General features: G+C 44.8%; 1 long non-coding RNA gene and 1 pseudogene across 1 annotated transcript; both read left to right on the forward strand.

The window, feature by feature from the left end:
* Window positions 1-343: 343 nt before the first annotated feature.
* Window positions 344-840, forward strand: LOC147360199 (DET1- and DDB1-associated protein 1 pseudogene; annotated as a pseudogene).
* Window positions 841-1242: 402 nt separating this feature from the next.
* Window positions 1243-6837, forward strand: LOC147360200 (uncharacterized). Its single transcript, XR_015138996.1, has 2 exons — window positions 1243-4395; window positions 5801-6837. It is a non-coding gene; the product is annotated as an uncharacterized LOC147360200 (long non-coding RNA).
* The last annotated feature ends 3994 nt before the right edge of the window (window positions 6838-10831 follow it).

The raw sequence follows: 10831 nt of genomic DNA on the forward strand, positions 1-10831 counted from the left end.
CAAGCTTAAATAAGGGAATCAGATAAAGTGTTTGGACCCCTGTGAATCTTAGAAAGAAGACAGACAGGTCCATGCCAGGCTGACTCCCTGCTAACTTGAACGTATCAACGTGCACAATTTAAACTGATGCCTCTGTAAAATCACGCACTTTTTACACATCACAGTCCTTTCGAGTCTCTCATGAATGGGTGTGAGCAGTGTTATCAGGAGGACCTTCAGAGCTCTCCCCAAACACTTATTCCCAAGTTAATCATGCCCTTGCCAGGATTCCAGCTCAACTGGTCAGGTCTTCATTCTATAAAAGCTCCCCACGTGGTTTTTGTGGACACCCAAGTACCATCCATTGGTCAGAACCTTGGGTGCTAAACTCATAATGCCAAGAATATTGTAAAAGTAGGGGGTGAGTTACTGGGGGCAAGAAGGCAGCTGTGGTGGCCGCAGCTGAGGAAACAAGATGGTAGATTTTCTGAAAGCACTGCCTGTCTACAACAAAAGCAATTTTAGTAGATTTCATGCCGACTCTGGGTGCAAAGCCTCGAACAGACGTCCCTCGGTCTCCCTGCCCACTCGGGAGTACCCGTCTGAACAGATCATCGTGACAGAAAAAACATTCTTTTGTGCTTCCTACATCAGCAATGGGACAGAAAGAATGCCGCCAGGAAGAGAGACCTGGAGCTAGTGGCCCTGGGGGGCGAGAGCTCGGCACCCCGCGCCCCCTCAAGGTCGCACGGAGGACAGCCCGACGTGGACGAGGACACTTAAGGCTCACGCTCCCCGACAGGCGCCTCCTGTCTTGTCTGCTCCTCGCTCACCTGCCTTGTGGTAGCGCCCTCCCACCCCCACCCCCACCCCCATCCGACCCCCACCCCCACCCCCACCCTCACCCCCACCCCCACCCCCTCCAGCGGCCCACCATGCCCCTTCCACACCGCCTCCAACTTCATAGAAGCCAATGTGTTTATTTTCCTTGAGTTTTTATTTACGCTGGTAAAATGTACCAAGTGATGGTTACAGGGGACGTCAGATCCAGTAGTGTCATGTTGGTAGATGCTTAAAAATATATATATATATTGTTACTCACCTCCCCACCCCCACCCCCGTCCAGTTCTCCTTCCTCCTCTTGCCCCCCAGTTCTCCTCTGGAAAACTGGAGCGTGTCTGTGAGTGTCTAGAGCCGGAACACTGCTGCGGCTGGCCGGCAAAGGTGGGGGGCCCTTCTCCCAGCCCTCTCCTACCAGTCCAGGCCTTAAAGACTTGGCCCTGTCTCAAGTTCCACTGGGACCTATTCTGTGCCGAGACCTTGCTCTGAGACTGAGTAAGGGGGAGAAGTCAGCCCTTCAGGATCTTTCTCTTAAGTCATTTTATCATGGACTAGTGCGTGCTCCATGTCCACCCCAATAAAAGGATCTTTCCTTTAAAAAAAAAGAGAGAGAGAGAGAAGAAGGGGAAAGAAATATCCAAGTAATAAAGGTGGGTATGCTTATCCTTGCTTCCCAGGTGGCACGTGTGGTAAAGAACCTGTCTGCCAGTGCAAGGAAACATAAGAGATGCAGGTTCTATCCCTGGGTCAGGAAGATCCTCTGGAGGAGGGCATGGCAACCCACTCTAGTAGTCTTGCCTGGAGAATCCCGTGGACAGAGGAGCCTGGTGGGCTACAATCCACAGGGTCCCAAAGAGTCAGACATGACAGAAGTGACTTAGCATGCACACAAGCATGCTTATCCTCATTTTATAGGTAAGGAATTAGCAGCTCAGAGATGAAACAAGCTTCCTAGAGTCACATAGCTGGTGGCTGATAGCCACGATTTGACACAGGTTTCCAGGTCGGATTCAGTGGTGTTCTTGTCACTACACTACTCTGCTGCTTGGTCACTCGTCATTCCACCGAGGAGGAGAAAGCCTGTTTTGGGAGTCTGAATGACAGAAACGTGTCAGGGGTAAGTTTTCCTGCCCTCTTAGCCAACTCTTCAGCCTGCAAGAGGTAAGGATTGAGCCGATATGACCCAAATCCTAATATAATCAGAGTCACCGGGAGGATTCCTATGCCTCCATCCCCAAAGTTAATGCTTCGTTAGATCAGGGTGAGAAACACAGTCTTAGATGCAAAGTGCTGGCTGCTCCAAACACTCAGTCATTTCTTGGAATCTTTCTTCCACTTCCCTCAGGTGCTCAGCAGCAGATCGTGAACCCCTCCCAGCTTGGCTCTGGTCCCTGGGTCCTGGCAGGAGAGGGTTAAAGCCCTGAGAACTCGGGGCTCTTCTCTCATGAGAATGGAATGTGGAGGGGAGCAGCTGAGCGGGATGCGGGCTGTCCAGGGCTGAGCATGGCCATTGTTGCAGAACAATTGACCCCCAGGAACAGAACAGCAGACGCTAATTATGGGACACTCGTGTTGTCATGTAATTATGAGGCCTCTGGAACCATTAGCATAAGAAACTAAGCTCACTGGCTCGTTTTGGTCATAACTTTTCCCAAAATGCTCTGCTCAGAAATCTGAAGAAGTAAGACTGTTAACTCAGAGTTGCATAAAAGACTCAGTTCAGAGAGTCTCGGGTTTTGGTCATGCTAAAATCTCCCAGTTGCTTGATACATATGTGGAGTCTCAGGACGCACTTCCAGAAACTTGGGTTTGGTGGAACTGAGTGGAAATGAAATTAGCCATTGAAATTCACAGAAGTCCAAATTTAGCCCTCCTTGGGAGTTGGCAGAAGTCCTGGCAACCATACTGGAGTTTTCTAAGTACCCTCACTCCCTTAGCAAGGACTCTGATGCTCAACTGTTGTTGCCTGAGCCTTGTGAGTTAATCAACACATCCTCAAACACCAATTGAACCCCAAGATAGCTCACCAGGAAGACCAAGTTGAATGACTAAATTTCTCTGCACACAACCTCAGATCTGATGGGAAAGTAAGAATCACAGAGAAGACAATGATATAAAACTGGAGTGATAAAGGCTCTGAAAAGAGAAAGGATGAAGGAGCAAAATGACCTCATCTGAGGGTCCTTGGGTGTCTGATCACTGAATTAGGTGACTTTAGACGTGAGTCAGAAATCTATGGTAATCTAGCTTGGTTAAGATAGAATAAGTGATGTGTATGTTTGTTTAATACAGCACGAGCTACAGCTGCTGCAGAAATAACCAGAAACCAAGGAGAAATGCCTCCAGAGCGTTCTCTAGGCTTCATTCTTCCACACTGACTTCCTGGGCCACCTGGACGCCACCAACTCCCTGCCTCACACCTCCCGCACTCTCCCATCTGAAAGATGCTACACCTCTTCCTTTAACTCCAATTTGAAAACTCCTAGGAAGATTTCTGCTTGGCCCAATAGGCTCCATTCTCCAGCTCTGGTCCAGGGGAAAAAAGCTGCAATGATTGACAGCTCATAGAACCAAAGGGTGAAGACAGGATAGGAAGCTTCTCCCTCAATGAGAGGAGAGAAAGATTGAACAAAATTTGGTCCCTATCGTTACATACCCTATTCCATTTAAATCTCGCAACCAGGTTGGGAGGAGATAAACACTGCTAAAGTGTTCTAAGACCCTTGCATTGATTGGGAAGAAGATAAAAATACACATTAATGTTGGACTTTGATAAGTCAAGGACACTTGTTGTAGTCTCTATGGTAGCCTTTAAAGGAATAGTAAAAGTATGTATAATTACTGAGGTGACAAAAGAGGCCACAAAAACACAAACTTCAACAGAAAAAAATAAAGGATAGAGGAAAATAGAAATTACACAGTAAAATGGTAGATTTAAACTTAAATACATTCTTAATTACACTAAATATAAATAGTCAAAAGGGTCAAAATTAATACAAAGATAAACCATATTAAAAAGTATAAAACTCATATGTTCTTTAACAAGAGATAAATCTGAAATAGAAGGATACAGAAAAGCTGAAAGTAAGATGTCAGTGGGTTGCTTTTGGGAAGAGGACATCTAAACATCTCTTTCATCAGAGACCTGAATGAAATGAGTCCTATGCATGTCCAAAGGGACATGTTACAGAAAGAGGAAGTAGCACATAAAAGGTTTGAAGATGAGAATGAGTGGATTGTGAAGGAAGTGTTAATAGAATTTGGGATGAATTCGGTACTGGGGGTTGATGAGGGAAAGAACAGAATAAAGAATAACTTTTTAGTGTTTGAACCTGAGCAGAAAAATGCATGAAGTCATTAACTGAAATAAGGAGGAGTGAGGTGGCTTAGCACTAAAGAATCTGCCTTGCCAATGCAGGAACTGCAAGAGATGTGGGTTTAGATCCCTGGGTTAGGAAGAACCCCTGGAAATGAGGAGGAAATGGCAATCTACTCCAGTATTGTTGCCTGGAAAATTTCACGGACAGAGGACCCTGGCGGGCTACAGTCCATGGAGTTGCAAAGAGTCGGACACAAGTGAGTGACTGAGCATGCACGCACGAAGGAGAAACAGATTCTAAAGTAGGGAGTGAGGGGATCAATCAGTACTTTGGTATTCTGCTTTGGATGGTTTACATTGGAGATGCTTACTAGACATCAATTGGAAGTGTTAGGTTGCCAGGTGAATATATAAGCTGAGATCAAGGGAGATGTCAGAAGGTATAAAACTGAAAGTCATCAGTGTGTAAATGATATTTAAAAACAACTGTACTCAAAGCCTGCTGATTGTTGGATCAAAGTGTAGAACCAGAAACAAGGAGATCATGATGAAAGAGGACTGGTAATTAGTAATAAGACCACTTCAGTACGAATTTAAAGTATTATATATTTCTAAAAATTAACTCTCAGAAAAGAATTGCCCTAAATTTTAGTCCTTACAAAATCTCTCATATTATGGGAAGTCACTCTCAATTTCTTTGTTTCGAACAAAAATCCTGTCTGGGGAGGAAACAACGACCTGAAATGACCTCAATCAATGCTGGTTTGGGATGATTAGAGATGGCACCTGACAGAGTCAGTCAATAAGGAAGGCAAAGAAATTTGACACAGATTTAGTAATTATTGCTGGAGGTATCACCTCACAATTGCAGGCGTCCGATGTCTTTGTAAACAAGCCTCTTAAAGCTTGCTTTAAAATCAATACAGGAAACGGTTGTCTGTGGAAGTCATGCACAAACACCACCAGGACAAATTAAACAACCCAAACCTGTCCTGACACAATGCATTACTGTGGCTTGGGATACAGGTTTCTGTGAAAGCAAAAATATAGATTCAAACGTTAGTGTATCTCAAATGCCTTAAACGGAAATAAAGATAATGTGGTGTGGAAAACTTAAGATGATTCCCCCCAAAATGGCCCTACAGATGACAAGAACACTGATGTCCGAGATACTGGTGAAGACCTTGAACAAAACTGCTCCTTAAAACATGAGTGGCAGGACTTCCCTGGTGGTCCAGTGGTTAAGAATCCGCCTACCAATGCAGGGGATATGGGTTTGATCCCCACAGGGGAGATCTCACATGCCTCAGGGCAACTAAGCCTGTAAGCTTAATCTACTGAAGCCCATGTGCTCCAGAGCCCATGCTCTGCAACCAGAGAAACCACCACAGTGAGTAGCCCCTGCTCGTCACAACTAGAGCACAGGAGCAGTGGAGACAGGGCGGCCGAAAATAAATAATAAATAAATTTTGTTAAAAATAAATGGAAAAAAGCAATAAAGCAATAAATAAAATTATTTTTGTAATATATAATTCTAAATGTGTGTAATTATTCCAAAAAATTTTGTAAGTAAACACCTGTTTCCACTATGCCCTAAAGTTTTTTTTTTTTTTTAAATATTTAAGATGACTAAGAATCTGTTCATATTTAACTTATATGCAGATTACATCATGAGAAACGCTGGACTGGAAGAAACACAAGCTGGAATCAAGATTGCCAGGAGAAATATCAATAACCTCAGATATGCAGATGACAGCACCCTTATGGCAGAAAGTGAAGAGGAACTAAAAAGCCTCTTGATGAAAGTGGGGAGTGAAAAAGTTGGCTTAAAGCTCAACATTCAGAAAACGAAGATCATGGCATCTGGTCCCATCACTTCATGGGAAATAGATGGGGAAACAGTGAAAACAGTGTCAGACTTTATTTTTGGGGGCTCCAAAATCACTGCAGAAGGTGACTGCGGCCATGAAATTAAAAGACGCTTACTCCTTGGAAGGAAAGTTATGACCAACCTAGATAGCATATTCAAAAGCAGAGACATTACTTTGCCAACAAAGGTCCGTCTAGTCAAGGCTATGGTTTTTCCTGTGGTCATGCATGGATGTGAGAGTTGGACTGTGAAGAATTGATGCTTTTGAACTGTGGTGTTGGAGAAGACTCTTGAGAGTCCCTTGGACTGCAAGGAGATCCAACCAGTCCATTCTAAAGGAGATCAGCCCTGGGATTTCTTTGGAAGGAATGATGCTAAAGCTGAAACTCCAGTACTTTGGCCACCTCATGCGAAGAGTTGACTCATTGGAAAAGAGTCTGATGCTGGGAGGGATTCGGGGCAGGAGGAGAAGGGGATGACAGAGGATGAGATGGCTGGATGGCATCACTGACTCAATGGACGTGAGTTTGAATGAACTCCGGGAGATGGTGATGGACAGGGAGGCCTGGCGTGCTGCGATTCATGGGGTCGCAAAGAGTCAGACACGACTGAGCGACTGAACCAAATTGAACTGAAGAATCTGGTGCTGCTGCTGCTGCTGCTAAGTCGCTGCAGTTGTGTCTGACTCTGTGTGACCCCATAGAGAGCAGCCCACTAGGTTCCCCCGTCCCTGGGATTCTCCAGAGGCTATTCTAAATTGGAAAATGGATGGAGATATGTGTTATATTCTGGTTTGCCCTGTAGTTAATTAAACATGTATGGTATTGGATGTTCCTATGGCTGTAAAGTGCTTCCCTGATGGCTCCGATGGTAAAGAATCCACCTGCAATGCAAGAGACCTGGGTTCATTTCCTGGGTTGGGAAGATCCCCTGGAAGAGGAAATGGCAACCCAGCTGTTGAGGGGCTTCCGAAGTGGTGCTAGTGGTAAAGAACCCACCAGTGCAGGAGATGTAAGAGACTTGGGTTGGATCCCTAGGTCGGGAAGATCCCCTGGAGGAGGGCATGGCAATCCACTCCAGAAATCTTGCCTGGAGAATCCCATGGACAGAGGAGCCTGGTGGGCTCTGGTCCATAGAATAGCAAGGAGTCGGACTTAGAGACTTAGCACAAATGGCTGTAAAACTAATGCAAAGTTACGGCGCTATCTCCACATAGGAGGCATGAAGAGAAAGACCTAGGTAAGTCCTGAGAAAATCTGAGACCGAGGTCCCTGCATAAACAGCATTCTGAAACCATGGTAATGGAGCCATACAAGAGCAATGCTCCTATCACATTTCTCTGAGCCAGAGTCTGAATACTGCTGAGGGTACAGCATTCTAAAGAATGAGGAGTATATGCACGCACATGTGCATGCATGCATGCACACACACACACACACATATGCCAGATGTTATCAAGGTGAAGGCAGAATCATGGAAGATGGGGACAGTCATCTTGAGACTATTCTCACAAATATAGACCAACATCATCAACAAATAAGGTTGGGGTGAGAATATCCTTAGTCTTCAACACAGAAAGCCTATAGTAATGAGCTTTTCCTTTAGCTTGACATCTCTTCAATCTGATTGATCCACTTCCAAAAAGGGAGAAAAATGAGAATCAGAAGAGGCGCCCCCCAGTGGGCCAGGGCACTTCCCCATCTCCATGTTGCCCAATAGGTACAACAAATATAGAAAAATGTACCAATTTCCAGTTAAAGATGATGAATTGATGAATTGAACCCAAGCATTGCGCTCTGCTCTCTTTAGAAATTCCATGAAAACAATGAAAGGGGATTTAGCAACAACAAATAAAGCACAGATTAAAAAGGACCAGTAAGAGGAAAAGCAACAACAACATTTTGAAAGATGGAACAAGTGAAACATATTAACTGAGAATTAAGAAAGCTGAGTTCTAAGACAGCAGGGGTAAATCCAAGAACCAACTCAATTTATATAAAACCCCTCCCACCTTGCCAAAATAATCGGCAATTGTTATCAGGAATCTCTAGAGGCAGAGAAGATTCAAGTAGAAGCTGGATGGGGGTTGGAAGTCTCTTGGGGAGACAGTCCAATACCCTTGCCCCTTCCCCTCCCCGACTGATCATACCCAGACAGAGGACTGAAGGTCTAGTCCCTGAAAAAAGGACACCAAGCCACACTGAAGGAAACAAAGAACAAAGCCAACACTCACTCCCTGGATTTTGAAACCCCCGACTCCTCCCTTATTCATCTTCAGAGTGTGAAGGCAGGCCCTCTTCCTCCAGGCAGGCGACTGTGAAAGTTTTCTCTGGGAATCAGAGCAGTGCATTAGGAAAGTCCCAAAGCTGCTAACATTGAGTTTGCCCATGGATATGTCCAGTTAAGGGGCTTCCTCAGTGGCTCAGCAGTAAAGAATCCACCTGCAAGTTCGGAGACTCGGGTTTGATCCCTGGGTCAGGAAGATCCCCTGGAGGAGGTCATGGCAACCTATTCCAGTATTCTTGCCAGGAGAATCCCATGGACAGAGGAGCCTGGTGGGCTACGGTTCATAGGGTCGCAGAGAGTCAGACACGACTGAAGTGACTGGGCACGCATGCATGACCAGTCAAATCACTCACAGGGAATTTCACAGTCAACAAGCTCGGCTCATGCTTTCAGAGCTTCTGATACATTTCTTAGTCCCCTATTATTAAATATGTTCAGATAACTCAGATATTGGACTACCAGATATCTGAGAAAACCTCTAATGTGAAAATCAGAACTCAAACTTGTTTTTTAAAAAAATGGCAGGCAGGATAATGACCCCTCAAAATGTTCATGTCCGAATCCCCAGAACCTGTAAATGTGCTAAATATGTTACATGGCTGCAAAGGCAAGTAAGCTTGATAATCAACTGACTTTGAGGTGAGATTATCCTGGATTATCCGGATGAACCCCATCTAATGACACGCAGCCTTGAAAGCTGAGGACATTTCCTGGCTATGGTCAGACAGAGATGTGACAACTAGAGAAAGAGTCAGAGGGTTGTGAGTCTCTGGCTTTGCAGATGAGAAATGGGGCTGTGAGGAGGGAATGTGGTAGCCTCTAAAAGCTGCGAAAGCCTAGAAAATGGAGTCTCCAGAAAGGAACACAGTCCTATGATTATAGCCCAGTGAAATCTGCTGTTGTTCAGTCGTCCAGTCAGGTCTGACTCTTTGCAACCTCAAGGACTGTAGCACGCCAGGCTCCTCTGTCCTCCACTATCTCCTGGAGTTTGCTCAAATTCATGTCCATTGAGTTGGTGATGCTATCTAACCACCTCATATTGAACTTTTTTTTCCTGCAGAATGGTAAGACAATAAATTTGTGTCATGTTAATTTGTTACAACAGCAATAAAAACCAATACAAAGGGATTTCAAAAAAGAGATATGATTTAGGAAGAAGACCTCTTTTTACTAAGTATTCATTTCCTCAAAGGTATGAAGGGTTGCAAGCATGAAACAAGAACAGGATTCTATTTTTGATAAAAGCAACATTCTGAGAACAAGAGGGTGCTCTTAAAGTTAAAAATAAGATAGGAGAAATTTTTTTTTTAATCAGCAGCAGGGTTGGAAGATATAGATGAGGAAATCTCCCATAAAATGGACCAAAAAGACAAAGATACAGAAAATTGGCAAGAAAGGCAAGAAATGATCCAAATAAGAGGAGTTCCAGAGGAGCATAGGGGAGTATATACATGGGTTCTGGTAGCAATTTCAATGTGGGAGAAGGTCCCCACGCCAATAAGCAATTCTCAGACCCCAGCTGGGAGTCCTACAATTCAACTGGATTCTGACACCATCTACCTGGATGAGGCATCAGATTCCACGGGTAAATGGTTCAATCCTATGTGACTCCCTCACCCAGGCCAATCACAGGTCCAGTTTTTCACCTGTGCTTCTGACCCCACTGGCTAGAAATCAGATTCCAATCACCCCCTCTTCAGGTTTCAGCAATTTGCTGGAGTGGCTCATAGGACCCAGAGAAATAATTTATTTACTAGATTGTTGGTTTATTATAGAAAAGATAAAACTCAGGAACTGCCAGATGGAAAAGCTGTGCAGGGCAAGGTGTGGAGGAAGGGCACAGGGCTTGTAAGCCCTCTCCAGGACAGACACTGTCTTCGCATCTCCATGTGTTCACCAATCTGGACGCTGTCTGAACCAGGTCCTTTGGGGTTTTTTTGGAGGCTTCATTATCATCTGCCATTGGTGACTGATTCACCCTCCAGCCCCTCTCCCCAACTTCAGAGGTTGGAGTGGGCGATGGAAGGTGGGGTACTGAAAGTTCTAACCCTCTAATGACATGGTTGTTTCCCCTGGCAACCAGCCTCCATCCTTAGGTTACCTAAGGGCTAGCCAAAAGTGACCTCAATAACGTAACAAGACACTCTTCTCACGGGAAATTCGAAGGGTGTTAGTAGCTCTGTGCCAGGAAAGGGGTCAAAGACTAAACGTATATTTCTCATTATAAATCACAATATTACCATATGTCAGTAACAAAATAATAGCAATTCTCCCCAAAGAGAAGGATCTCAACTTCCAGATTGAAAAAATCCACAAGTATCTAGCAAGACGCACACAAAAAAAGACTAAAGCAGGGGTCCCCAGCCTCCAGGCCATGGACCGGTAGTTCCTGTCAGATCAGCAGTGGCATTAGACTAGAAATTTAAAAAAGAAATACAGTGCACAACAAATGCAGTGCACTTGAATCATGCCCCCACCCTGATCTGCTGAAAAATTGTCTTCCATGAAATTGTCCCACGTGCCAAAAAAGTTGGGGT

Source organism: Bos grunniens, chromosome 13, assembly GCF_055505025.1.
Source record: "Bos grunniens cultivar Pamir isolate PY7600 chromosome 13, Bosgru_T2T1.0, whole genome shotgun sequence".
In the NCBI taxonomy this organism is placed as follows: domain Eukaryota; kingdom Metazoa; phylum Chordata; class Mammalia; order Artiodactyla; family Bovidae; genus Bos; species Bos grunniens.